Raw genomic sequence first — 26,996 nt, 5'->3', positions numbered from 1 at the left:
CTAGAAAAAAATCCCTGCATTTATTGTGGGACTAAAGCAAGATTTTACCACTCAGATTGTATTTAACAAATGGAGGTGGGGGGGAATATCTAGTCAAGCATCCTTAGGCCAGCCATCTCCTCCATCAAGTGTAGATTCCTCAGCTTTTCTATTCTTAATCTGACTCTACGTTTCTTTGTACCAATGTGAGGTGAATTAGAAAAACTATTAAAAAGAAACAGAAGGCCTGCAAAGGGCCGCTCTGGCTACAGATGATATGCACTTTAGTAAGTTATGAGATTAACATCATCAGCCATGGACTGGATAGAGGATGGCAGAGACACAGATGTATTGGCCATGCTCAAAAAGCCGTACTGTATAGTAAACAAGGGTCAGCATATAAGAAACTTGGAAGTCACCACTATATCCTAAGAACAAGTAAAAAGGTGAATAAACTAAAAAATCAACAACTCTTCTTAGATCCATGAGAGAAATGAAGTCACAGGAAAAACTGCTGTCCCCAAAATGTAGACAGGGACAGGAATACAGAAAGCATCACAGCTTACCTAAGCAGAGCATAAATCTTCATGGGAACCGGTGCCAGGGCAGGAAAACCTGAAATGCAATTGACTAATTGCTGTGTGCTCGGTGAGGAGTAAACACTATAAGAAGACCCAGTCATCTGATGGGCCCAGTACTTTTGTGAATTTATATCCTGGAGCTCCGCCAGGTTCACAGTAAACACTGGAGAAAAGCTCCTTCTGCTTCCATCAGGAAAGCCAGAGCATCCTGTTCTTAACAAGGTCTGCCCTCAGGAGAAACTAACTAACCCAAACCTAACTTTCTGGTGTTTTATCAGAGCCCAGCTGACCTAGGGGAAGCAAAATATTTGCATACTGGCAAATACTATATTGCTTTATTGGCAAATTTTATGATGAATTATTTTATAGGATACTGTCAGGAATGTGAGGAAATACTCTCAAGTACTGTAGGAAAGAATATAAACTGTTTCATTTTTTCCAGGATTTTAGGCAGTTGATATTAAACATCTTAAAAATATATACTTTTACAAAGCACATAACTTTTTTGTAACTTGGCCTAATAAAATTAACAGATGTATTTTTAATAGATGCATAATTATCCTTAGGTTTTAATATGTAGGTTTTATATTTATTCAAGCATGTTGAGCCCAACATATGAGAAGACAACTGTCGTTTGAAGTAAGAGCTTGTTACTCATAGTCCTCAAGAGAAGGTACATGTCACACCATGAAAAAGGCACAAGGAGAAGCACTGAGGTCTGTCAGGAAGTAGAGGGAGTGAGAGGAAAACATGGGCAAGGACTTTATTGTGGTTTCCATGAGAAGGCAAGACAGAGTGAAATTTTAGGTTTAGGATTGGCTGGTTTGAATAATTTCAGCAGATACTGGCACATATGAAGTGATCAGTGTAGATGAATAACGTTCCAAAGAATAAATGCTCAGTAGGCGAGGTGGTTAGGAATTACAGGCTTTGGATTGGTTGGTTTGCATATGGAAGGCACACTTGCAGATAGGCCTTTTACTGTCCCCAGATATCGGTCATCCATAGGGAATTATCTCCTCAATCAGGAAGTCTCCAGATGTCAAAACATCAGAAAACACAGAAAAGGCATGACTGATACAACTTCAGTTCAGTTCAGCCGCTCAGTCATGTTTGACTCTGTGACCACAAGGACTGCAGCACGCCAGGCCTCCCTGTCCATCACCAACTCCCAGAGTTTACTCAAACTCATGTCCATTGAGTTGATCCAGCCATCTCATCCTCTGTCGTCACCTTCTCTTCCCTCCTTCAATCTTTCCCAGCATCAGGGTCTTTTCTTTTCTTTTTTCTTTTTTGTGAGGGATACATACATTTATGAAAATTATCTTACAGGTTTTCAAGGAAAAATATTTGCACACTGATGGGAGGGGGAAAAGTGCAGACTCTGGAGTTAAGTAGCTTTGCATCCAAATTCTGATTCTGCTGGATCACTGGACAAGTTAGGTTAATCCATCTTTCCTTATTCTCCTCTAGTATTTAAATGAAAATACATGTAAAAATTCCATGAATGGAGGAGGAGACTGGTGGGCTGCAGTCCATGGGGTTGCCAAAAGTTGGGTAGGATTGAGCAACTAAACAACAGCCTTAGGTACTAATCTGCTCCTGCTATTAAGAATCTTAATGAGGAAAGAGGGGTAAATTAGGAGTTTGGGAATTTATATCTAGTTTATATACACTATTGTATATAAATAGATAAACAACAAGGACCTACTTGATAACACCGGTAATTATATTCAATATCATGTAATAATCTATAATGAAAAGTAATCTGAAAAAGAATACGTGTATATGTAATAGCCACTGTATATGTGTATGTAATTAGCCACTCAGGTGAAAAAAAATTTTATCAAATCCCTTATATGTGAGAGTGAATTTATTGTATACAGGGTGAAAAGATTTTATTTTGGAAAGGAGGGATAATTTTAGAGTATGAAGCAAGGGAAGAAGCTCTATTACATGACAAAATGGCACTGGAAGGGACCTTACTTGCGAGGATATTAAGAAGGATGGCAGGGTTGTTTGTCAAAGAAAAATAAGAAGGAAACATAAATTTGCTTTAACTTACATTGTTGATTCTAGCCTACCATGCGATTAAAATAGCTCTTACATTTTAAAGTTACTCAAAATATTGCTTTTAAGTTGGTGTAATTATTTTATATGTATCATAAATAGCATGTGCTTTATGAATCTCCTCCCTTGTGTGTAACTTCTATTTTAAGTAGATCCCAAGTGATGCCAGAGAGTTATAACTAGGTCAACTGCTACTTGTGTTTGTTTCTTTCGTAAATCTTTTAAGTCTCTGAGAGAATTCAAGAAGTTAAGTATGGCAGTTCCTTTACCTAATACCTCTGATCATAGTGTGTACCTCTTGAGCCAGCAGATGAATATTAGTTATCCTGGCTGGAACAGAAGCTGGGAAGGCTGTTGAACTGGGAAGTTCATGCCAGGTGACAGGGCAAATGCAGTACCTGGTGTCAGCTGACCTTTCTATTAAAATTTGGATTTATCGCTAGAGTTCTTGCATTTAGGGAAGGGATCATAGAAAGTCATAAGAGAACCACATTATGAAAAATGTTAATCAATGTTGGTGGGAGTGTAAAGTGGTACAAAAGCTCTATGATTGAAAATTTAGCAATAGCTTTCAAAATGCTGTTATGCCATGTGTACATTAAAATTTTTTTATTGAAGTATAGTTGATTTACAATATTGTATACATTTCAGGCATACAGCATAGTAGCAGTTATATGTATATTATATATGTTATTTTGCCTTATACATTATTACATAATAATATTGAGTATAGTTCCCTGTGCTGTACAGTTGGCCCTTGTTAGTTATCTATTTTATTTATTTTTGGTTGCATCAGGTCTTAGTTGCAACAGGTGCGATCTTCGTTGAGGAATGTGGGCTCTCTAGTTGTGGCCCTTGGGCTCAGTAATTGCAGTGTGGCAGCTTAGTTGCCTGAATGGGGGTTGAACCCGAGTACCCTGCTTTGGAAGGCAGATTCTTAACCACTGGACAACCAGGAAAGTTCCAGTTAACTATTTTATACACAGTAGTGTATATATGTGAATCCCAGCCTCATATGTTATCCCTCTCCCTACCTCTCTTTTCCTTTTGTTAACCATAAGTTTGTTTTCTGTTGTCTATAAGTCTCTTTTTGTTTTGGAAAAAAGTTTATTTGTTTTTTTTTCTTTTATATTCCACATGTAAGTGATATTATATGATATTTGTTTTTCCCTGTCTGGCTTACTTTGCTTAGTGTCATTATATCTCTAGGTCCATCCGTTTTGCTGCAAATAACATTATTTCATTTTTTTATGGCTGAGTACTATTCCTTTTTGTCCATTCATCTGTCCATGAGCATTTAGGTTGCTTCCATATCCTGGCTGTTGTATATAGTGTTGCTTTGAACATTGGAGTGTATGTATCTTTTTGAATTACAGTTTTCTCTGGATATATTAAAATAAATTAATTAAATAAAAAAATAAATAAAAATTTAAAAAAATTAGTGCTTCTGCTCTGAGAGGCAGATGATAATATCCTATTACTACTTTAATTTGCAGTTTTGATTGCTAGTGAGTGTGTTTTAATAAATTTATTAATGTAATTAAGGAAACCTAGTTTATTAGCTTAAGTTCAGTTTTAAGAATAAACACAGAGAGCTACAGAAGCAAATATCCAAAGGCCAATGATTTCTTCAGTTTCATATAGAAAAATAAAATTCTGAGAATGACAACAGCAAAAAATATAAAAATAAATCTTTAAAAAATGTATACATAGCAAACAGCTTATACAGCTAAATTAAAACAAACAAACAAACAAACAACCCAATAAAAAATTGGTCAGAAGACCTGAACAGACATCTCTTCAAAGAGGACACAAAGATGGCTAAAAGGCAAATGAAAAGATGCTCAACACTGCTAAAAATTAAAGAAACGCAAATCAAAACTACAATGAGGTATCACCTCACACAGGTCAGAATGGCCATTATCAAAAATTCTTCAATAATAAATGCTGGAGCGGGTGTACAGAAAAAGAAACCTTCCTAAACTGTTGGTGGGAGTATACATTGGTGCCACCATGGAAAACAGTATGGAGGTTCCTTAAAAAACTAAAAATAAAGCTACCATATGATCCAGCAATCCCACTCCTAGGAATATATCCAGGGTCTTTTCAAAAGAGTCATTTCTTCCCATCAGATGGCCAAATATTGGAGTTTCAACTTCAGCATCAGTCCTTCTAATGAATATTCAGGATTGATTTCCTTTAGGATAGACTGGTTGGATCTCCTTGCTGACAAAGGGACTCTCAAGAGTCTTCTCCAACACCACAGTTCAAAAGCATCAATTCTTCAGCAATCAGCTTTATTTATAGTCCATCTCTCACACTATACATGACTACTGGAAAAACCATAGCTTTCACTAGACAGAACTTTGTTGGCAAAGTTATGTCTCTGCTTTTTAATATGCCATATAGGTTGTTCATAACTTTTCTTCCAAGGAGTAAGTGTCTTTTAATTTCATGGCTGCAGTCACCATCTGCAATGACTTTGGAGCCTAAAAAAATAAAGTATGCCACTGTTTCCACAGTTTCCCTGTCTATTTGCCATGAAGTGATAGAACCAGATGCCATGATCTTAGTTTTCTGAATGTTAAATTTTAAGTCAACTTTTTCACTCTCCTCTTTCACTTTCATCAAGAGGCTCTTTACAAGGTTATTAAAAGGCATTATTTCTCATGATCAGGAAAAATGTTTTTAAAAAAGCAAAAGAAGTGACAAATATATTTTGAAATATGAATGGTTGTTGTTGTTTAGTCCCTAAGTCATATCGAACTTTTTTGTGACCTCATGGATTGTAGCCCACCAAGCTCCCATTGGATTTCTCAGGCAAGAATAGTGGAATGCATTGCCATTACCTTCTCCATGGGATCTTCCTAACCCAGGGGCTAAACCTGAATTTCCTGCATTGGTAGGTGGATTCTTTACCACTGAGCTACTAGGGAAGCCCATTAATCAGTAGAATTGCTTATCTTATGCTACAGATGCTGTTGTCCATATTCAGTCAGCTAAATATTCATTATTCTTTGACTCAGAGAAAAGATGAATACAGAAAATGTTGGTAAAGGGAGCAAGTAGAGGACTTCTCTTAACTTTTGGTTTTTTAGAAGTCTTTAACCTACTGGGATCAGAGAAATTCTAGCTAGTATTACCAGATGATCAGAATTTCTTGTTCAGGGGAGAAAGTGAATACAATAGGAAATGAGGAAAACATAGATTATGTGGATTTCAGAAAGAATATTCTGTGCTCTCCTCATACTCTATCCTTGAGTATATCTCTGAGTATCTTTAAAGTACAGGGATTGTTAAAATTTTCAAATATGCAGCAAATTTGGTTATCCAAGGGCAGAACAGACCTGAATCCCCTTCCAGATAGTGTTTTTGGAATTGTCATGACACCCAGAAGAGAAATGGCTATGTAGTATCTTTGTGCACCAGAATTTGAGGCAGTCTCTCATATCAATTGATCATCTGCATTAGCAAAAATAGTAAACATAGGAAAACAACACCCAGGTTAAAAGTGTTTTTGTTGTTGTTTTTTTTTCAATAGTGAAGAGCTATGATTTTTACTGTAGTAACACTCCTAGTAATAATAATTTTAAAATAGCCATTAAGATAAGAATACATAGGGATAATCAAGTATCTCTATATAAAATGTGTAGTCATTCACTTGTTTATGTATGTGTGTATGTTTTCTTATCTGTCTGTCAATATATTTATTTCTTTAACTAGTGCTAAGAACCTTAATAGTCTATTTGAGGCTGTAAACTTTTCTCAAATGTGGTATTTTAAAATGCATAAATCATTCTGCTATAGCTAAGTCGCTTCAGTCATGTCTGACTCTGTGCGACCCCATAGACAGCAAACCACCAGGCTCCCCCGTCCCTGGGATTCTCCAGGCAAGAACACTGGAGTGGGTTGCCATTTCCTTCTCCAATGCAGGAAAGTGAAAAGCGAAAGGGAAGTCGCTCAGTCGTGTCCGACTCTTCGCGACCCCATGGACTGCAGCCCACCAGGCTTCTCCATCCATGGGATTTTCCAGGCAAGAGTGCTGGAGTGGGGTGCCATTGCCTTCTCCTTATAAATCATATGCATAATGCAAAAATCATATTGAATTACAAATGATAATAATTTACTAAAACAAATTATTTTTAAAATCTCACTTGTTATGCAAATATATCTGTGTTTATTAATTAATGAAGTAAAAAGATCCAGATAGTGGGTCTAAGAACAGTTGTAACTTCAGTGTACTGACTAACATAGCAGTATTTGAAAAAGTCTGCAATGACTGTGGCTGATATGAAAGTATCTACGATTTTTATTATGGCAAATTCCAAAGTCATGGCTACTTCTTTTATTACCGTTGATTTTTACCTATTACTTCCCTCTTAGCTTAGCTGGTAAAAAATCCACCTGCAATGCATGAGACCCTGGTTTGATTCCCAGGTTGGGAAGATCCACTGAAAAAGGGATGGAATACCCACTCCAGTATTCTTGGACTTCTCTTGTGGCTCAGCTGGTAAAGAATCTGCCTGCAAAGTGGAGACATGGGTTCAATCACTGGGTTGGGAAGATTCCCTGGAAAAGGGAAAGACTACCCACTCTAGGATTCTGGCCTGGAGAATCCCGTGGACTGTATAGTCCATGAGGTCACAAAGAGTTAGACATGGCTGAGTGACTTTAACTTTCACTTTCTTTCAAACTTGAGGGAAATGCTAAATTTCAGGCAGAGTTAGATGAAACTCAGTTCAGATCAGTCAGTCAGTTGTGTCCGAATCTTTGCAACCCCATTGACCACAGCATGCCAGGCCTCCTTGTCCATCACCAACTCCCGGAGTTTACCAAAACTCATGTCCATTGAGTCGGTGATGTCATCCAACCATCTCATCCTCTATCATCCCCTTCTCCTCCTGCCTTCAATATTTCCCAGCATCAGAGTCTTTTCCAATGAGTCAGTTCTTCACATCAAGTGGCCAAAGTATTGGAGTTTCATCTTCAGCATCAGTCCTTCCAATGAATATTCAAGACTGATTTCCTTTAGGATGGACTGGTTGGATCTCCTTGCAGTCCAAGGGACTCTCAAGAGTCTTCTCCAACACCACAGTTCAAAAGCATCAATTCTTCAGTGCTCAACTTTATCTATAGTGCAACTCTCACATCCATACATGGAAAAGGCAATGGCAACCCACTCCAGTATTTTTGCCTGGAGAATCCTGTGGACGGAGGAGCCTGGTGGGCTGCTGTCCATAGGATCACACAGAGTCTGATACCACTGAAGTGACTTAGCATGCATGCATGCATTGGAGAAGGAAATGGCAACCCACTCCAGGATTCTTGCCTAGAGAGCCCCAGGGACAGAGGAGCCTGGTGGGTTGCCATCTATAGGGTCACACGGAGTCAGACATGACTGAAGCGACTTAGCAGCAGCAGCAGCAGCTATAAATTTAAGGAAATATATATGGAATCTATATGTGAGAAATGAAAGAATTTTGTTGAAAAAAATCAAAGAACTAACTAAATAGCAAAATAATCTTGTTCATGCATTGCAAGATTCAATATTGTTAAGATACCAGTTCTTTCCAACTTGATCAATATATTCAGTGAGACCTTAGTCAGAATTATAGTGAGTAACACCCTTGACATTTATAAAGAGATTCTAAAATTATAAAGAGAAAGCAAAGATACAGAACTTCTAATGTGATACTGAAGAAGAACAAATTCAGAGGATTAACACTATCCAAATTTAAGACTTATGATAAATTTACAATAAGCAAGTGTCACCTGAGTGATACTAGTGGAGGCACAAAAAACACATAGATCAATAGAACACAATAGAAAGTCTAGAAAAAAACCCATATGATGTAATCACCTCATATTTGGCAAAGAAACAGAGGCATTTCAGTGAAGACTGGATAGTCTTTTAAGCTTATGGTGCTGGAAATTTCCATGGAAAAAGTGACCGGTTCAAACTTTGGAAAAGCTGCATATCATCACCCTGTTTATTTAGCTGATATGCAGAGTACATCAGGTAAAATGCCAGGTTGGATGAGTTACAAGCTGAATCAAGATTTCTGGAGAAATATCAACAACCTCAGATATGCAGATGATACCATTCTATGTCAGAGAGTGAAGAGGAACTAAAGAGCCTTTTAATGAAGGTGAATGAGGAGAGTGAAAAAGCTGGCTTAAAACTCAACATTCAAAAAATGAAGATCACAGCATCCAGTCCTATCACTTCATGGCAAATAGAAGGGGAAAAAGTGGAAGCAGTGACAGATTTTCCCTTATTGGGCTTCAAAATCACAGCAGATGGTGACTGCAGCCATAGAATTGGAAGACACTTGCTTCTTAGAAGAAAAGTTATGACAAATCTAGACAGCATATTAAAAAGTAGAGACATTGCATTGCCAACAGAGGTCCAAATAGTCAAAGCTATGGTCTTTCCAGTAGTCATGTACATGGTCTATGTGAGAGTTAGACCATAGAGAAGTCTGTGTGCCGAAGAATTGATGCTTTCTAATTGTAGTGCTGGACAAGACTCTTGAGAGCCCCTTGGACTGGACGGAGATCAAACCAGTCAGTCCTAAAGGACATCAACCCTGAAAATTCATTGAAGAACTGATCTGAAACTGAAACTTTGGTCACCCAATGTAAACAGACAACTCACTGAAAAAGATCCTGATGCTGTGAAAGACTGAAGGCAAAAGGAGAAGGGGGAGGCAGAGGATGAGATGGTTGGATAGCATCACAAACTCAATGGACATGAACTTGGGCAAACTCTGGGAGATAGTGAGGGATAGGGAAACCTGATGTGCTACAGTCATGAGGTTGCAAAGAGTCAGACACTACTTAGCGAATGAACAGCTGTGAAGAGAATCAAAAACAAGCCACAATGTGGGAGAAAATACCTGCAAACCATATATCTGATCTAAGACTTGAATTCAAAATATATAAAGAACGTTTGGCATTATGTAATTAAAAAATCTAATTAAAAAAAAAGTGAAGTCTTATGGACTCTGTGGGAGAGGGAGAGGGTGGGAAGATTTGGGAGAATGACATTGAAACATGTAAAATATCATGTAAGAAACGAGTTGCCAGTCCAGGTTCGATACACGATACTGGATGCTTGGGGCTAGTGCACTGGGACGACCCAGAGGGATAGTATGGGGAGGGAGGAGGGTTCAGGATGGGGAACACATGTATACCTGTGGCGGATTCATTTTGATATTTGGCAAAACTAATACAATTATGTAAAGTTTAAAAATAAAATAAAATTAAAAAAAAAAGTGAAAATATCTGAATAGACATTTTACCAAAGAAATATATAAATGGATCATATGTAATGAAAATATGCTCTACATAGTTTATTATAAGGAACTGAAAATTAAAACAATAGAGAGATACTGCTATGTATGTTTAAATTGGCTTAAATGCAAAACACTGACAACATGATTGCCTGTGAGATTGTGGACAACAGGAACTTGCATTCAGTGCTCATGGGAATACAAACTGGGATCATTACTTTGGGAAAAAAATATGGCAGTTTTTTTTTTTTTTTTCCCCAAGTTAAGCATAATATTAACTAAAGTCCAACAATTATCCTCCTAGGTATTTAAAATTTATGTCAAAACAAAATCTTTCAAACAAATGTTTCTAATGCTTTATTTATAATTTCTATAAACTAAAAACAAGAAAATTGTTCTTCAGTCAGTGAATGGATCAATACAATTTGATACATCTATACACTGGACTGTTATTTAGTGAAAAAAAAAAGAACTGTAAATCATGCAAAGACATGAATGGATCTTAGATATGTATTGCTAAGGTTAAAGAGTCAGTCTATAAGTCTCCATACTGTATGATTCCAAGTAATTTGACAACCTAGAAAAGGTAAAACTACCGGAGAAGGCAATGGCACCCCACTCCAGTACTCTTGCCTGGAAAATCCCATGGACGGAGGAGCCTGGTAGGCTGCAGTCCATGTGGTCGCTGAGGGTCGGACACGACTGAGCGACTTCACTTTCACTTTTCACTGTCATGTATTGGAGAAGGAAATGGCAACCCACTCCAGTGTTTTTGCCTGGAGAATCCCAGGGACAGGGGAGCCTGGTGGGCTGCCGTCTATGGGGCCGCACAGAGTCGGACACGACTGAAGTGACTTAGCAAAAAAGGTAAAACTACAATGATAGTTATTAAATTAAAAGACACTTTCTCCTTGGAAGAAAAGCTATGACAAACCTAGACAGTGTATTAAAAAGCAGAGACATCATTTTGCTGACAAAGGTGCATATAGCCAAAGCTATGGTTTTTTCCAGTAGTCATGTACAGATGTGAGAGTTGGATGGTAAAGAAGGCTGAGTGCAAAGAATCGATGCTTTTGAATTGTGGTGCTGGAGAAGACTCTTGAGAGTCTCTTGGACAGCAAGGATATCAAACCAGTCAATTCTAAAGGAAATGAACCCTGAATATTCATTAGAAGGATGCTGAAGCTCCAATACTTTGACCCCCTGATGTGAAGAGCTGACTCATTGCAAAAGACCCTCATACTGGGAAGTATTGATGGGAGGAGGAGAAGCGGGTAACAGAGGATGAGATGGTTGAATGGCTTGACCAACTCAATGCACATGAATTTGAGCAAACTCTGGGAGATAGTGAAGGACAGGGAAGCCTGGTGTGCTGCAGTCCATGAGGTCACAAAGAGTTGGACAAGACTTAGTGACTGAACAACAACAACAGTGATAGCAAAAAGAACGTGGTTGCCAGGGGTTCCTGGAGGCTGGGGAAAGTAGCTGGATAAGTGAAGCAAATTTTTAGAACACTGAAACTAGTTTGTTTGATACTATAATGAGGGATATACAATGCAACGTCTTTCTTAAAACCCATATAAATTTATGGAACAAAGATTGAACTTTAATACATATATATTTTTAAAAGAATTATTTAGGCTTTCATGAGCTCTTCAGATGGAATTCAGAATGTGACAACAAAACAATCTAACTCTATTATAAATTTATGAAACAAACTCACTGAAGGGCATGAGGGAAAATGGTTTTGGATTAAGTAATTTTGGAAATGAGTTTGTAACACTAAATCAGAAATTGTACATAAGTCCTGTTCACTCATTAGTAAAGTTATTTCTCACATAGGGCACAATTTAGCAATTCTGAGACTAATCTACAAGTATACTGAAATTGAACGATCAAGAATTAATAAATAAATGGATGGTGGGGGCCAGTTTTCTCATTGTTGAAATGGAAGTTCATAGCTAATGGAAGAAGTTAGGATGATCCATTATAAGGTATTAAAGTTGAAGACAGCACTATTCACTCATATTTAACTTAATATGAGTATAGATTATTACATATATAAATTTTAGAGATATATCATGCACACTAGTATATATACATATAATTCCTTTCTCTATAATTTGAGAGGGATAGTGATAATGACACCTCATTAACAATGAGCACACTTAATACCCAGATCTTGGTTTATAATATGATTTTCAATGAAAGAAATGAGCTCCTTGGAGAAATGGCTGATTGTAAGACTCAGACAGAAATACACAAGATGAGCCTTAAGTTCAGTGCCAGAAAGTAAGGAAATTAAAAATAAAACAAATTACTATGATGTGGCTATGTCAAAGAGACACAGTAAGTAACCAGAAGTAACTCAAAGTGTTTCCAGTAGCCAAATATGCAACAGGTTTAAAAACCAAATATATATATTAATAGTAATACTGGATTATAAGCCAAAAGTACAAAATAAATATAGGAATCCATATTGATGTAAATAAATGATTGAATGAATTATTGGGTACAACACAAATCTACATGAAACAATTTCAGTTAATTTATATAGATCCTCTAACTTCAAGGAGGTGGAGTATAGTTCCTTATTCCTTAAGTATGGGCTGTGCATAGTAACTTCCTTCCAAAGGGCAAAATATGGAGGGAGGGAATAAAACTAACCTTATGGTGGATAAATCAGTTAAAGACTAACACAGCCATGTGATTAAAGTCAGCAAGCTCAAGCTGGAATCAAGATTGCCAGGAGAATTGTCAACAACCTCAAATATGCAGATGATACCACTCTAAAGAAAGAAAGCAAAGAGGAACTAAAGAGCCTCTTGATGAGGGTGAAAGAGGAGAGTAAAAAAGCTGGCTAAAAACTCAACATTCTAAAAACTATCTTGGCATCTGGTCCCATCACTTCAAGGGAAATAGATGGAGAAACAGTGAAAATAGTGACAGATTTTATTTTCTTAAGCTCCAAAATCAGTGTGGACAGTGACTGCAGCCAGGAAATTAAAAGACACTTGTTCCTTGGAAGAAAAACCATGACAAACCTAGGCAACATATAAAATGTAGACATCACTTTGCTGACAAAGGTCCATCCAGTCAAAGCTATGGTTTTTCAAGAAGTCATGTAAATATGTGAGAGTTGGACCATAAAGAAGACTGAGTTCCAAAGAATTGATGCTTACAAATTGTGGTGATGCAGAAGACTTTTGAGATTCTCTTGGACAGCAAGAATATCAAACTAGTCAATCCTAAAGGAAATGAACCCTGAATATTCATTGGAAGGATTGATGCTGAAGCTGAAGCTCCAATACTTTGGCAACCTAATGCAAAGAGCCAAGTCATTGGAAAAGACCCTGATGCTGTGAAAAGTTGAGGGCAAGAGGAGAAGCAAGCAACAGAATATGAGATGATTGGATGATGTTATTGGCTCAATGGACAAGAGTATGAGCGAACTGTGGCAGTAGTGAAGGGCAAGAATGCCTGGCGTGCTGCAGTTCACAAAGTCACAAAAAGGTGAACACAACTTATGACTGAACAATAACAGAATACCTGAACAGTAATCCTCAAAATTGTCAGGGTCATTAAACATAAGAGAAGTCTATGGAACTGTTACAGCTAATATTAGCCTAAGGCGACATAGCAGCTAAGTGCAGTGTCATATCCTGAATGTGATTCTGAAGTAGAAAAAAAGGAAATTCTATAAAAACCAAAGATAAATTAGTAAATATGTACTTTACTTATTCATGATTATTCAGTATCAGTTCATTAATTGTAAGAAATGTACTGTAATAAGGTAAGATGTTAATAATAGAGAAATGAGCATATTACTATCTTCAATTTTTTATTTGAATATCTAAAACTATTATAAAATAAAATCTGTCCTAAAAATATATAATTGTGAAGATTTTGCATCATTTCATTAAAGTCAAATCATTGATTTGATAAATATAATGGCCTAGCTATACTGAAAAACTCCCTTTGTAAAGAATTTGCCTTTTAGGCTCATTTTAATTTCCTCTCATAGTATAGTAATGCACTGGGGACGAATAATAGTTTGATGTTATCATTTTATTTTCAGTTAATGTTCCAACTTTGAGTTCCAAAACAGCAACCCCAGAATGCAATCATATACTTAAATGTTCTATTTATCATCAGTATGGCTAACAGAGTAAGACAAGAGACATGAGACTGTTCACTGACTAAGCAAATATATTAGAACAAAAACTAAATCTTTAAGAAACCAAAAGACAGTCAAATTGCTAGAGTTAGCTACTTTCCATTTTCTGTAGACATTTTTTTCCCCTGAATGTTTATTAAACTTCAGGATTTGTCTGATTATACTGATTATAATCCATGAATCAGTTGGTAAAAAAAAAAAAAAGACACATTCCTGACACTGATATTAAATGATTTCCACTATGAAGAACATAATATAATTGAGTACTGAGTTAAAATCTTACAATTAAACTCATAAAATTTTATAATTAAGAATGTATAAGAGTAAGGATGGAGCAAAATACTGTTTTTTTATAAAGTCATTAATTATCAAACTAAAATCAAGTTTAAATGTGAAGGTGGAAACCAAGGATAAGAGGTATACTAAAATAGAAAAGTTAATAAGGTTGATAATGGACATATTTTATGTGAACAGTCTATGAAAATATCTTTTGTTTCTTCTCCGTTAATCAGTCACAATATGATTTGATCATAGGGATGCAAATAATATGTATACTATGCAGAGTTAATAAATCCAAAATTGCTGTTTGCTTTTATTTGAGGTAAAATAATTATGGAAATGAGAGTAACTCAATTTGGATTAAATTCACAATGTTTGCTTGCTTTTGACTGGAGCAAATGAGGAATATTTTTATACCACAATTATCCTAGAAGTTAAAAAATAAATTATATTTTTTCTCACTACTTCTACCTTACTGGTACTTGAGAAGCCTTTCATTAAGGTATACTACAATTAATTACATTGTTATTTTTTCTAATGCAATACATATTCAAAGATATAGCTAGTAAATAACCATTAAATAGTTCATCATTCAAACATTTTGATTATCTTTCCTTTTTATACCATATTTGTATAGGTTCAGTTCAGTTCAGTTCACTGTCATGTCCGACTCTTTGCGACCCCATGAATCACAGCACGCCAGGCCTCCCTGTCCAACACCATCTCCCAGAGTTCACTTAAACTCACGTCTATAGAGTCGGCGATGCCATCCATCCATCTCATCCTCTGTCGTCCCCTTCTGCTCCAGCCCCCAATCCCTCCCAGCATCAGAGTCTTTTCCAATGAGTCAACTCTTTGCATGAACTGGCCAAAGTACTGGAGTTTCAGCTTTAGCATCATTCCTTCCAAAGAACACCCAGGACTGATATCCTTTAGAATGGACTGGTTGGATCCCCTTGCAGTCCAAGGGACTCTCAAGAGTCTTCTCCAACACCACAGTTCAAAAGCATCAATTCTTCAGTGCTCAGCTTTCTTCACAGTCCAACTCTCACATCCATACATGACCACTGGAAGAACCATAGCCTTGACTAGATGGACCTTTGTTGGCAAAGTAATGTCTCTGCTATTCAATATGCTATCTAGGTTGGTCATAACTTTCCTTCCAAGGAGTAAGCGTCTTTTAATTTCATGGCTGCGGTCACCATCTGTAGTGATTTTGGAGCCCCCCAAAATAAAGTCTGACACTGTTTCCACTGTTTCCACATCTATTTCCCATGAAGTGATGGGACCAGATGCCATGATCTTCATTTTCTGAATGTTGAGCTTTAAGTCAACTTTTTCACTCTCCTCTTTCACTTTCATCAAGAGGCTTTTTAGTTCCTCTTCACTTTCTGCCATAAGGGTGGTGTCATCTCCATATCTGAGGTTATCGATATTTCTCCCAGCAATCTTGATTCCAGCTTGTGTTTCTTCCAGCCCAGTGTTTCTCATGACGTACTCTGCATAGAAGTTAAATAAGTAGGGTGACAATATACAGCCTTGACGTACTCCTTTTCCTATTTGAAACCAGTCTGTTGTTCCATGTCCAGTTCTAACTGTGGCTTCCTGACCTGCATATAGGTTTCTCAAGAGGCAGGTCAGGTGGTCTAGTATTCCCATCTCTTTCAGAATTTCCCACAGTTTACTGTGATCCACACAGTCAAAGGCTTTGGCAAAGTCAATAAAGCATAAATAGATGTTTTTCTGGAACTCTCTTGCTTTTTTGATGATCCAGCGGATGTTGGCAATTTGATCTCTGGTTCCTCTGCCTTTTCTAAAACCAGCTTGAACTTCTGGAAGTACTAATATCCACATAAGAACCATTTACAAGCTATGACTCATACCAGCTGCAGCTCACATTGTTAATGCAACTCTGCATTTGACTTTAATCTGTGCACTTAAGTATAATCTCTTTCATATTCCTAGCTGGGTCTTTACAGATACTTCCTTTAAACATCCCCATGTTTTCCCATTCATTTCCCATTAATATTATCATTGAAGCATTATACTGCTGGAGACACAGTACCATCCTTAGGTCTGGGCAAAAGAGACCCTTATTCTGTGCCCTGCATTATTGACAGTCTTGCTTTGGCTTTGCCGTGGATGGCCTCCTCCCAGTGGTGTGAAGGGAACAAACACACTGAGAGTCTGTTTCCCCTATTCTTGATTATGGTTTGGGAGATTAGGACAATTAATTAATTGACTAATTAAATAATAGACATTTTTGTTTGCATTTTTTCCTCATCTTCCTAAACATCAAAAGAACAATATTGAAAGCCATTTTAGAATTGTGCCTTTTTAGCCTATTGACGGTTCTTAAAAATAATACCTATATACATTCAAAAATAAAATTACATTTTAAACTTCTGCTGCAGTTATTCAGACAGTAAATTGTAAATTTAGATTGAGTCTCAAATAGGCAAAAATAAGGTGTATATTTTTTGCTATTTACTTTCATTTTCCAGTTACTAACTCCAGAAGTAAAGAAACAATTGGAAATTGCCTATTAATGGTCTTTCTTAAGTTAAGAGGTTTTTTTTTTTCCTCAAATATTTGCATGGGATTTTTCAGTGTTTCATACATCTACTATCTTTTTATTATCTTCTCCAAATAGGTACTAAGTACCAGGAGTGGCTTTTATTGACTCCATAGAAGTCAGTCAGAGAAGAGACTCGATCCATTAGGAATATCATGATCTCTCTCTTTTCTGATGAAAAATGGTTGATTAGTTTCGGTTCCTTAATTTGTATCTGCCATGTTATGATTAATCCTATCTAATCTTTTGGAATGATGCGATGCCCACTACAGGTGTCTGAGCAACTAGCTTTGCTTCTGGATTGAAAAGTCTCTGTGTATCAGGGTTGCTTTAACCTTAGCATTTTGTGTTCTCCTCCCATAGCATTTAGGAATTTCTTAATTACCTGTTGCTGCTTGAGAGTATGGTCAATTAGAACAGCTACCTTAGTTTTTATTTCTTTCACCAGTTGATCAGAATGGTTCCTATTCCACATTAAATGGTGCTAAGTGTTGGGAAATCTGCCAGTGATGAGCCATACCAGCTCAAATGTCTTTCCTTTATACAAACATGGGTATTTGCATAGCAACAACCTTCTCAAACCCCAAAGGTTAGATCCACATTCCCATTTGGACCTGTTTGCTCTACTTTTATTTCTGTCTTCCTTTCTAAGGTAATTCAAAATAGTGAAGGAAGCGGTTTTTAATCTTTCCATTTAAAAGGGACTTCTATCCCATATGGAGAAGGCAATGGCACCCCACTCCAGTACTCTTGCCTGGAAAATCCCATAGATGGAGGAGCCTGGTAGGCTGTAGTCCATGGGGTCACTAAGAGTTGGACACAACTGAGCAACCTGCCTTTCACTTTTCACTTTCATGCACTGGAGAAGGAAATGACAACCCACTCCAGTGTTCTTGCCTGGACAATCCCAGGGACAGGGGAGCCTGGTGGGCTTCCGTCAATGGGGTCGCACAGAGTTGGATACGACTAAAGCAACTTAGCAGTCTATCCCATATCCCATTCCTAATGGTCTTGGTCTTCAATCTATCCCTTTCTGTAGAGTCATATTTGAAAAACAAAAATTTTTACTGTTTAGGTAAGAAGCATCACAAAACTGATTGTGATTGAAAACAATCAATTTGCTTTTCTCCTTGAGAGTGCACCATATCATTGTTTAAATATTAGTGCCAACATCTGAGTCATCTGTGGGTCTGTTTCTATTGAATATTTTCCTCTTAGTTATGTATCAGGTTCTTTGTTTTTTCATGCTTCTCAATTTCCCCTCTTCTTTTATTTTCCTGGATAATGGGTATAAAATAACAGTGTAGAGAAGATGGAAATACAACTTTTAAAATTTGCATTCCTGAGCTAACAGTTCTCTTCTTCATCTGGCAGCTAGGATAGGGAACTAAATATTTAAACTCTATAAATTTAGGTGCTATTTTAATTACAATGTTTTTTACACCTTCTTAGTAAAACCCCTGTCTGCTCACATAACAGTTACTGATCTCTTAAATCTTGTAAACATTTGATTTGGGCTGTAATAGCCAAAACTTCATATAATTTTGTGTCAGGGTTTATGAATCTAGTATCTTTGAAACTCACTAAGACTTCATAAGTTCTCTTTAATTTCTAGCTACTCTTTCACAGCAATTTTTTTCAGAAAAAATGAGGGAAGAGGAGAATTGGGTTGAGTGATTTAATTTTACATTTGAGGCTTTTCATTTTCTAATTTACCATGCTATTTCAACTTATCATTAAGAATTCTGCCTCCCCTTTATCTGTCTGCCCCCGGAAAAAGTGTTTTGTTTTGTTTTTATTCTTTTTTCTTTTGTCTTTTCCCTCAGTAGCTATGATTCTTAGCTCACCCACAGAAGACATTTTCATCTCTGGAATTCAGTTTCTCAGGGTTCCTTGCATCCACTATTCTGAAGTAGCATACTATATAAAAGCTATTGTCTTTTAAATAATTCATTTTTTAAAAATTTTGTTACCATGAAAGCATAGGCTTTACCATCATTCTGTATCCTAACAAACAATAAGTAGCAGGATTCCAGTTTATCTTAAAGCATGAAAATATGTTTTATTTAAGTTTTGCCTATATTTAATTCTATATCTGTTTTTCATGGAGTCAGTAAAAGTCTGTGTGTGTGTGTGCATATTTATGTAAGTTACAAGTAAATATAATTTTATACTTTCAATATTTTTAAACTGAGTTGGAATAGGTGCTTGTATCATAATTGAAGGGTAAATAAAGAAATGGAGAATTTATTTTAAATTCTCATTTGATTTACCCCCAACCTAAGTAAACTTTAGGCTTCCCTGGTATCTCAGCTGGTAAAGAATCCATCTGCAATGCAGGAGACACTGGTTCGATTCCTGGGTTGGGAAGATCCACTGGAGAAGGGATAAACTACCCACTCCAGTATTCTTGCCTGGAGAATTCCATGGACAGAGGAGCCTGGAAGGCTACAATCTATAGGATCACAGAGTCAGACACAACTGAGTGACTTTCATTCACTCACTCAAGCAAACTTTAGAATCATGGCCCAAAACACGAAATTAAATATTGATCAGATTAAATGTAATAAACCAGCAAATGTGATGGCATGTTTCTCACATATAAATATATAAAAGGAATAAAGATACAGAAAACTGGAAGAGTTGCTATGAAAGACAAAGAAATGTCTTCAAATAATCAATGACAATACTGACATATATCTTCTCAGAGCAAACAACAGAAGCAAAAACATGACTGACTATGATATTTAAAACTTCGTGTGTATGGTGGTAGTGGTGTGCAATTCTGGCCTAGAATTCTAGCAAAATTTTCATCAAAAATAAAGATAAAATAAAAATGTTTTTATTTAAAAACTCTGAGAAAATGTGTCACTAGCATCCCTGGTTATTTAAAAGAAGTATTGTAAAATTATCTTCAAACAAAATAAAAATGAAACTAGATAGAAGATCAGACAATCAGAAAAGAACTTTGGGGCTAGTGCACTGGGACGACCCAGGGGGATGGTATGGGGAGGGAGGAGGGAGGAGGGTTCAGGATGGGGAGCACATGTATACCTGTGATGGATTCATTTTGATATTTGGCAAAACTAATACAATTATGTAAAGTTTAAAAATAAAATAAAATTTAAAAAAATAAATAAAAGTAAAATATTTTGGTAACTCAAAATGCATATTAGCTGTTTTAATATTAAATATAATTAATAAAACATTTAATATATTGTTTAAAACAATATAGTTACATCTAATAGAGTTTTAAAGTTTAAGATACATGAGAGCAAGAAGATATTAGTTCAGAGAAATTTATGAGCTAATGTGATAAAATTGAGGTAATGTGGAACTAATGTGGTCTAATAATATTCATTTTATTAGATCTTGATAAGATAGCAATATATGATATAATCTAGAATCTTCTACTATAATGATAAAAGAATGAGTTAGCATATGGGTAATAGAAGGACAATGGAATGATTAAATATATATATGTATCTCAAGTGATAAACACTGCAGAATATAGAAACATGCAGAAACATAATATAGAACATAAATATAGAAACATAAAATATGCAGAATATAGAATAAGCAGTAAAATGGTTTATTTAAGTCTGAAAATGTCAAAAGACAGTTTGATATAAGTGGATTTCATGTTTAATTAACAGGTGATAATTATCAGGCATAAAGAAAATAATTTAAATACTGATAATAGAAATATATAAAATGAAGAGTATTTGAATCAAATACTATGCAAATACTAACCAAAATAAATTAATGGAGCTGTTAATAAGTTAAATTTAAGGTGAAAAGACAGAGAAAATTTTCATGATAATAAAATGCTTAATTAGTCATGAAAATATGGCAAATTTTAATTTGTAGTCACACAATATAACATCAAAACAGAAATAGTAAAATTTGACACAAGTACAAAAATAGAAATACAGAATTATAATGGGAGATTTTAATATACATTTCTTAGTACTTAATCGGAGAAGGCAATGGCACCCCACTCCAGTACTCTTGCCTGGAAAATCCCATGGATGGAGGAGCCTGGAAGGCTGCAGTCCATGGGGTCTCTGAGGGTTGGACACGACTAGGCGACTTCACTTTCACTTTTCACTTTCATGCATTGGAGAAGGAAATGGCAACCCACTCCAGTGTTCTTGCCTGGAGAATCCCAGGGACGGGGCAACCTGGTAGGCTGCCGTCTATGGGGTCACACAGAGTCGGACACGACTGAAGAGACTTAGCATAGCATAGCAGTACTTAATAGCACTATCTGACCAAAAATGAGTGAGAAGATTTGAACTCTTTGATAACCGAACTTGATATATTTATCTGTAGAAGACTACTCCCAATTGTAGAAGGAACATTTTTTAAAGTACACATGGCACATTAATAAAACTTCACCACTAAGCAAATGTTGACAGAGTTATAGGATTTAGATTCATTCTGATCACAAAATAATTTAGATTCATTCTGATCACAAAATAGTGGAAATAAGCTTGATAGTCCTAACAAAATATAATTTGAAAATCATATGTTAAGAAAGGTAAAGCTTTTAAATAAATAATCCATAGATCAAAGAAACAAATCATAATGGTAGCTAGGAAATATTTTATACTAAATTTTAAGGAATCTACGATATAACCAAAATACTAAAGAGAAAAACAGCAATTATTGCTTTGAATACGTGAAAAAAGGGTGAACTCTTTCTGAGAATGGAGAGAAGAGAGAGAGCTTGGAAAAGAAATAGTTAACATCAGTAAGGAATGAAGGATATGACTACAGATACTAAGGGCTTCCCTTGTGGTTCAGCTGTTAACACAGGTTCAACCCCTGGGTTGGGAAGATCCTGCTAGAGAAGGAAACGGCTACCCACACCAGTATTCTGGGCTGGAGAATTCCATGGACTGTATAGCCCATGGGGTTGCACAGAGTCAGACACAACTAAGCTTCACACAGTTATTAAACCACCACAGATACTCTAGGGAATGGGTAAGGAGTCAGGAGTAAGGAGTCTACCTACAATGCAGGAGACCTAGGTTCAGTCCCTGTGTTGATAAGATCCCCTGGAGAAGGGAGTGGCAACCCACTCCAGTATTCTTGCCTGGAGAATTCCATTAGCATAGGAGCCTGGCAGGCTATGGTCCATGGGATTGCAAAGAGTCGGTCATGACTGAGTTACTGACACAAGTACTCCAGTATTTTAAGAAATTGAAAAAAGCATTGTGAACAACTAATGCCAATAACTGTTTTAAAAGTAAATAGAAAGTGTTACAGCTCTTTTAGAATTTGTCTAGGAGGTTTTATGATCCTCACCAGAAAACCCCCATGGGAAAAAAATAAATAAAAATTAAACAGGAAAAAATTCTTATGAGAATTAAAATATAGTTTACTAACAATGACACATAGATAAAGGTATATTCTAATTAGCTATATTATATGTTAAAGAAATAGAATCTGCACTGTAAAACTTACCACCAGTAATGAATTCAGGCTAAGGTGCTACACTGAGGAATGCTGCCAAATGGAAGAAATAATTTCCATCTTATGGTAAAGTTTTCCAGAGAATATGAACAAAAGGGGACAACGTTCTAAATCCTTTCCAATGAACATTCAGGGTTGACTTCCTTTAGAATTGACTGGCTTGATCTCCTTGAAGTCCAAGGACTTCTTAAGCGTCTTTTCCACCACTGCGATTGGAGGGAAACATTGGAAAAAAATGTAAGTATTTTACTAGTATGTACATAGATGCAAAAGTCAATGAAACATTAGTAAATTAAATCCATCAATAAATAAAATGAATAATACACCACAAAAATTGTCTTATTCAAGGACTGTTAAGTTGTATTTGATAAAGCGTATCCACAAAATCTTACAAAAAACAATTACTCTGAATGTTGAAGAAAAAAATTTTTAAGAGCTAAACATTTACTTTTTATTTAATTTTAATTTATTCTTTTAATTGAAGGATAATTGCTTTACAGAATTTTGTTGTTTTCTGTCAAACATCAACATGAATCAGCCATAGGTGTACATATGTCCCCTCCCTCTTGAACCTCGCTCCCAACTCCTTCCCCATCCCACCACTCTAGGTTGATACAGAGCCCCTGTTTGAGTTCCCTGAGAAATACAGCAAATCCCCATTGGTTATCTATTTTACATATGGTAATATAATTTTCCATGTTACTCTCTCCATACATCTCACCCTCTCCTCCCCTCTCCCCATTTTGAAAACCATCCCATCAAGATTAGGAATCAGACATGGAAGTCCATTATCATTATTTCTGTTTGATACTCTATTAGAGGACCTAGCCGGTTTGATAATAAAGTGTTAGTCACTCAGTCCTGTCTGACTCTTTGTGACCCCATGAACTGTAGTAGCCCACGAGGCTTCTCTGCCCATGGAATTCTCCAGGCAAGAATACCAGAGTGGGTTGCCATTTCCTTCTCCAGGGGATCCTTCTGACTCAGGGATAAAACTGGCATCTCCTCCACTTCAGGAAAATTCTTTACTGCCTAATAATAAAGACAATTTTAAAATAAAAAGTACCGGGATTAATAATGACAGAATGAGTCATTCACATGATTCTGCATGCAAATAATCTAAACAACCTGTAAGTTGCTAGATATAAAAAATGATTTTAGCAATAATGTTGGATACAAGTTCAACATAAAAGTTTGATTGCATTTCAGGTTAAAAGCAGAAATGAATACTCATGTGCATACACATTCGAGCACACACCATTTGGTACAACAGTAACAGTATAAAAGGCCTGCTGCTGCTGCTAAGTCACTTCAATCGTGTCCAACTCTGTGCGACCCCATAGACAGTGACCCACCTGGCTTCCCCGTCCCTGGGATTCTAGGAATAAGTAAATCAAGGTAAGATATAAAAGACTTATACTGAAAAATAGAAAATATAATTAGGGTAATTTAAAAAAATCTAAACACATAAGGGAATATGCCACATTCATGAATTGAAAGGTAATATTGAACGTCTTCAGTTCTTTACAGATTGACTTATAGAATCAAAACAATCTCAAGCAAATCTATGCATAACTTTTACTAAATTTGGCATAAGTAAATTATTAGAAATTCAAAGGCCAAAATATCCTAATTCTTGAAGAAAAAAATATAGAAGTTATTCTAATCAATATTAAGACTTAAAATAACAGAAAGGTTATGATAGTGTAATACTCATGACATGTAAAAAAAAAAAGTAGACTAATAGAACAAGTGAGTCTAGAACACTTTATATTAACAATTCATTCATGCAAAGATGACACAGAATAACAATGAGAAATGAACTTTCTATAAATATTTTTTTTGTGGGCCCAGTACAGGCAAAACTGATCCCCAATGTTTACAAATGAAGAAACTGGCTTGAGTTTTTTAAGAGCCAAGGGGATAAATATTGAAAGGAGTGGTGGTGGCAGTGTGACTTCTAGTTTGCTAGAATTACTCTGTTTAATGAACTGGATGGTGGTCCACATGGGTATACTCAGTTTATAAAAAGTTTTAAGTAGCACACTTAAATTTTGTACATTTTCTAATACTTTCAGTAAATAATTTAATTAGCATTTATATTCCTAAGCAACTATTAACTTGTGTTGTTTCATAGCTACACATGTCAAAATCTCAAGTTTTCTGTGTTACATGAACATGAGGCACTAGAAATAGGTCTGTAAGTTATTGAATAAGATTATGAGTATATTTATGTGAAGAAAATGAACTAAATATACAGAAGCCAAAATGCCTTTTTATACGTATCTCAAAACAACAATATCACTCTAACCACTATAATTTTTTTTTGAGAACATAATGTTGGAAAAGTACTATGTACTTAAGAAGATTTTTCTATGGATTAGAATTAAATGTAGTTGAGAGTCACATTTCAGTTAGGCTATTTATAACCTTGTGATCTTGATCTTGTTTCTTGAACTGTCTCTTCAGTATACTTATTGGAAAAATGTGTATGTATTCTATCTCATAAACTTTATTAATTAACCTACAGAAAGTAATTGGTACTAAGTAGGTATTTATTAATAATATGTATAATAGTAATATCATGATATCACTACTCCAAGCTTAATTTGCTAAATTAATCCCTAATGAACTCTTGATTTAAGTAAATATTGTCATATCATTATATATGTGGCAGTGAAAAACTATTTTCATCATCATTTTTCATGAAATTTGAAGTTTAATGTGAGAAATCCATATCAAATGATTTGGTAAAAATATTTTAGTGAGATTTTTGCTAACATACATTAGCATGCCAATATTTGAGAGGAACATGGTTAGAGGAGCTTGTATACTAAAAACAATTGGATACGTGTCTCAACTTTCCACTCCAGTGGCCTCCAGTTAGAAAGACACTAGGTCCAAATTATGTTTCTGTGGTATTTCCATCATAAGTTTTAAGCATAGATTCTGCAGTTTTATTTTGTATTAATAATTTTGCCTTAAAGAAAATTCTATTATCTTGAGACACTGACTTAATCTTCCTGGCATTGAGTGAACTCATTTTCAGAGTACAGTAAGAATAATTACTTCATATAATTATTGAGAGAATTAAGTTATTTAAGATGTAGATGATTATAAGTGGTGAAACTTCACAGAAATATACATTTTCTTAACATTGTTTAAGAGCCTTCCCTAAATTTTTCATTGGTACACCCAACCTTTTCTATCCTATTTGTCTCATATCTAATTTATTATCAAATATTTTTAATTTGGGCAACATTGTATTGCAAATATGACTATTTTCCTTTATATTCATTGGTACCATTCTAAACAACCCTTACTTCTTACCTAGAACTAAGGAATGTTAATATTTTGCCACTCTTATTTTAGTTTTCACAACAGCACCCAGATCCAGCATCATAACATTCATATCATAAACCAAGCCAAAATTTTGTTTCCTGTTGTTCTTGCCATAAAACCTAGATCACCTACTCTCCTTTAAAAAAAAAAGAAAAGAAATATTTTTCAAGAAAGTTAAGCATATTCCTGCCTCTGAACTTCATTGTAGCCATGCACGAAAATCTTTCTTCTGATTATCTGAATACACTGTTGACTAGATTCAGTTTTCAGTTGAATTTTCATGTCCTTTACGAAAATTTCTTTCTTGATTTATATTCAGTCATTCGTCCTCATTCATTCCTGTGAACGGCTCTCTTTATGACATTATTATCATGAGGAATTATCTTTTTATTTATTTATTTTTCTTATTTATGTTTCTCAAGTGAAAGTTTTGTGAGAGTAGGGACCTTGTTTGTCACATTGAATGCTTTGTTTTCACTTGTGGATTAGAACTGAGACAATGGATGTTGAACGAATATCCAGTTTAATCACTAGCCATTATGGCAGAAGGCACATAAATCAGATGGAATTAATGATGAAAGGGGTTTGTATGTTCTGGTGTGACATAGTTCTCAATTTTAAGAGCAAATGCTTTAGTACTTCTCTATTAAATTAGTAATTGTAAACAAAAAATAAACACAGCTGTAGAAACAAGTTAGTTAAATATTTTATTAGTCAAGATGTTGTATATATAAATATTGATATCTTCATAATACTTTTTTCTTAAGGAGCTTGTACACATGGTAGACATACAAAATACATATTATTAGGAATTTAGCAGAAAGCATTATTGTAGATCACCGTTTCAAAACAAGTTTCTTGTGTTGTTGTTAAAAATAGTACAATGTAACACAAAATATACAGTTAATACATAGTACATAGTGTTATTAGGAGGAATTTGGTTTAGACTAAAACTATCACTTAAAATTTCATGGAGAAATTAATAAACGGCAACCACCACCATTGATTAAGAATATTTAGATAACTAAATGTTTAAGATACAGGTTAAATTTTTTTTTTAAAGAACTTAAGGAATTAAAAGCTTGCTGTTTAATAGGCATTTTTATGTAATTTTACTTTAGAGAAAGCTTTTTAGAAAAAATATAACCAGTCAAAGCAAACAGAAAGCTTTTTTCAAAGAAGTAATCAATTATTAAACTAGGCCACTGGCATCATTG

General features: G+C 35.4%; 1 non-coding gene across 1 annotated transcript; it reads left to right on the top strand.

Moving 5' to 3' along the window:
• The first annotated feature begins 22,219 nt into the window (after positions 1–22,219).
• On the top strand, positions 22,220–22,281 carry LOC112448303 (U7 small nuclear RNA). The gene has a single exon (XR_003036671.1). It is a non-coding gene; the product is annotated as a U7 small nuclear RNA (small nuclear RNA).
• The last annotated feature ends 4,715 nt before the right edge of the window (positions 22,282–26,996 follow it).

The sequence above is a fragment of the Bos taurus genome, chromosome 1 (assembly GCF_002263795.3).
Source record: "Bos taurus isolate L1 Dominette 01449 registration number 42190680 breed Hereford chromosome 1, ARS-UCD2.0, whole genome shotgun sequence".
Taxonomy (NCBI): Eukaryota; Metazoa; Chordata; class Mammalia; order Artiodactyla; family Bovidae; genus Bos; species Bos taurus.
The sequence above is the reverse complement of the archived record's forward strand: the minus strand, read 5'-3'. Positions and strand labels throughout refer to the sequence as shown.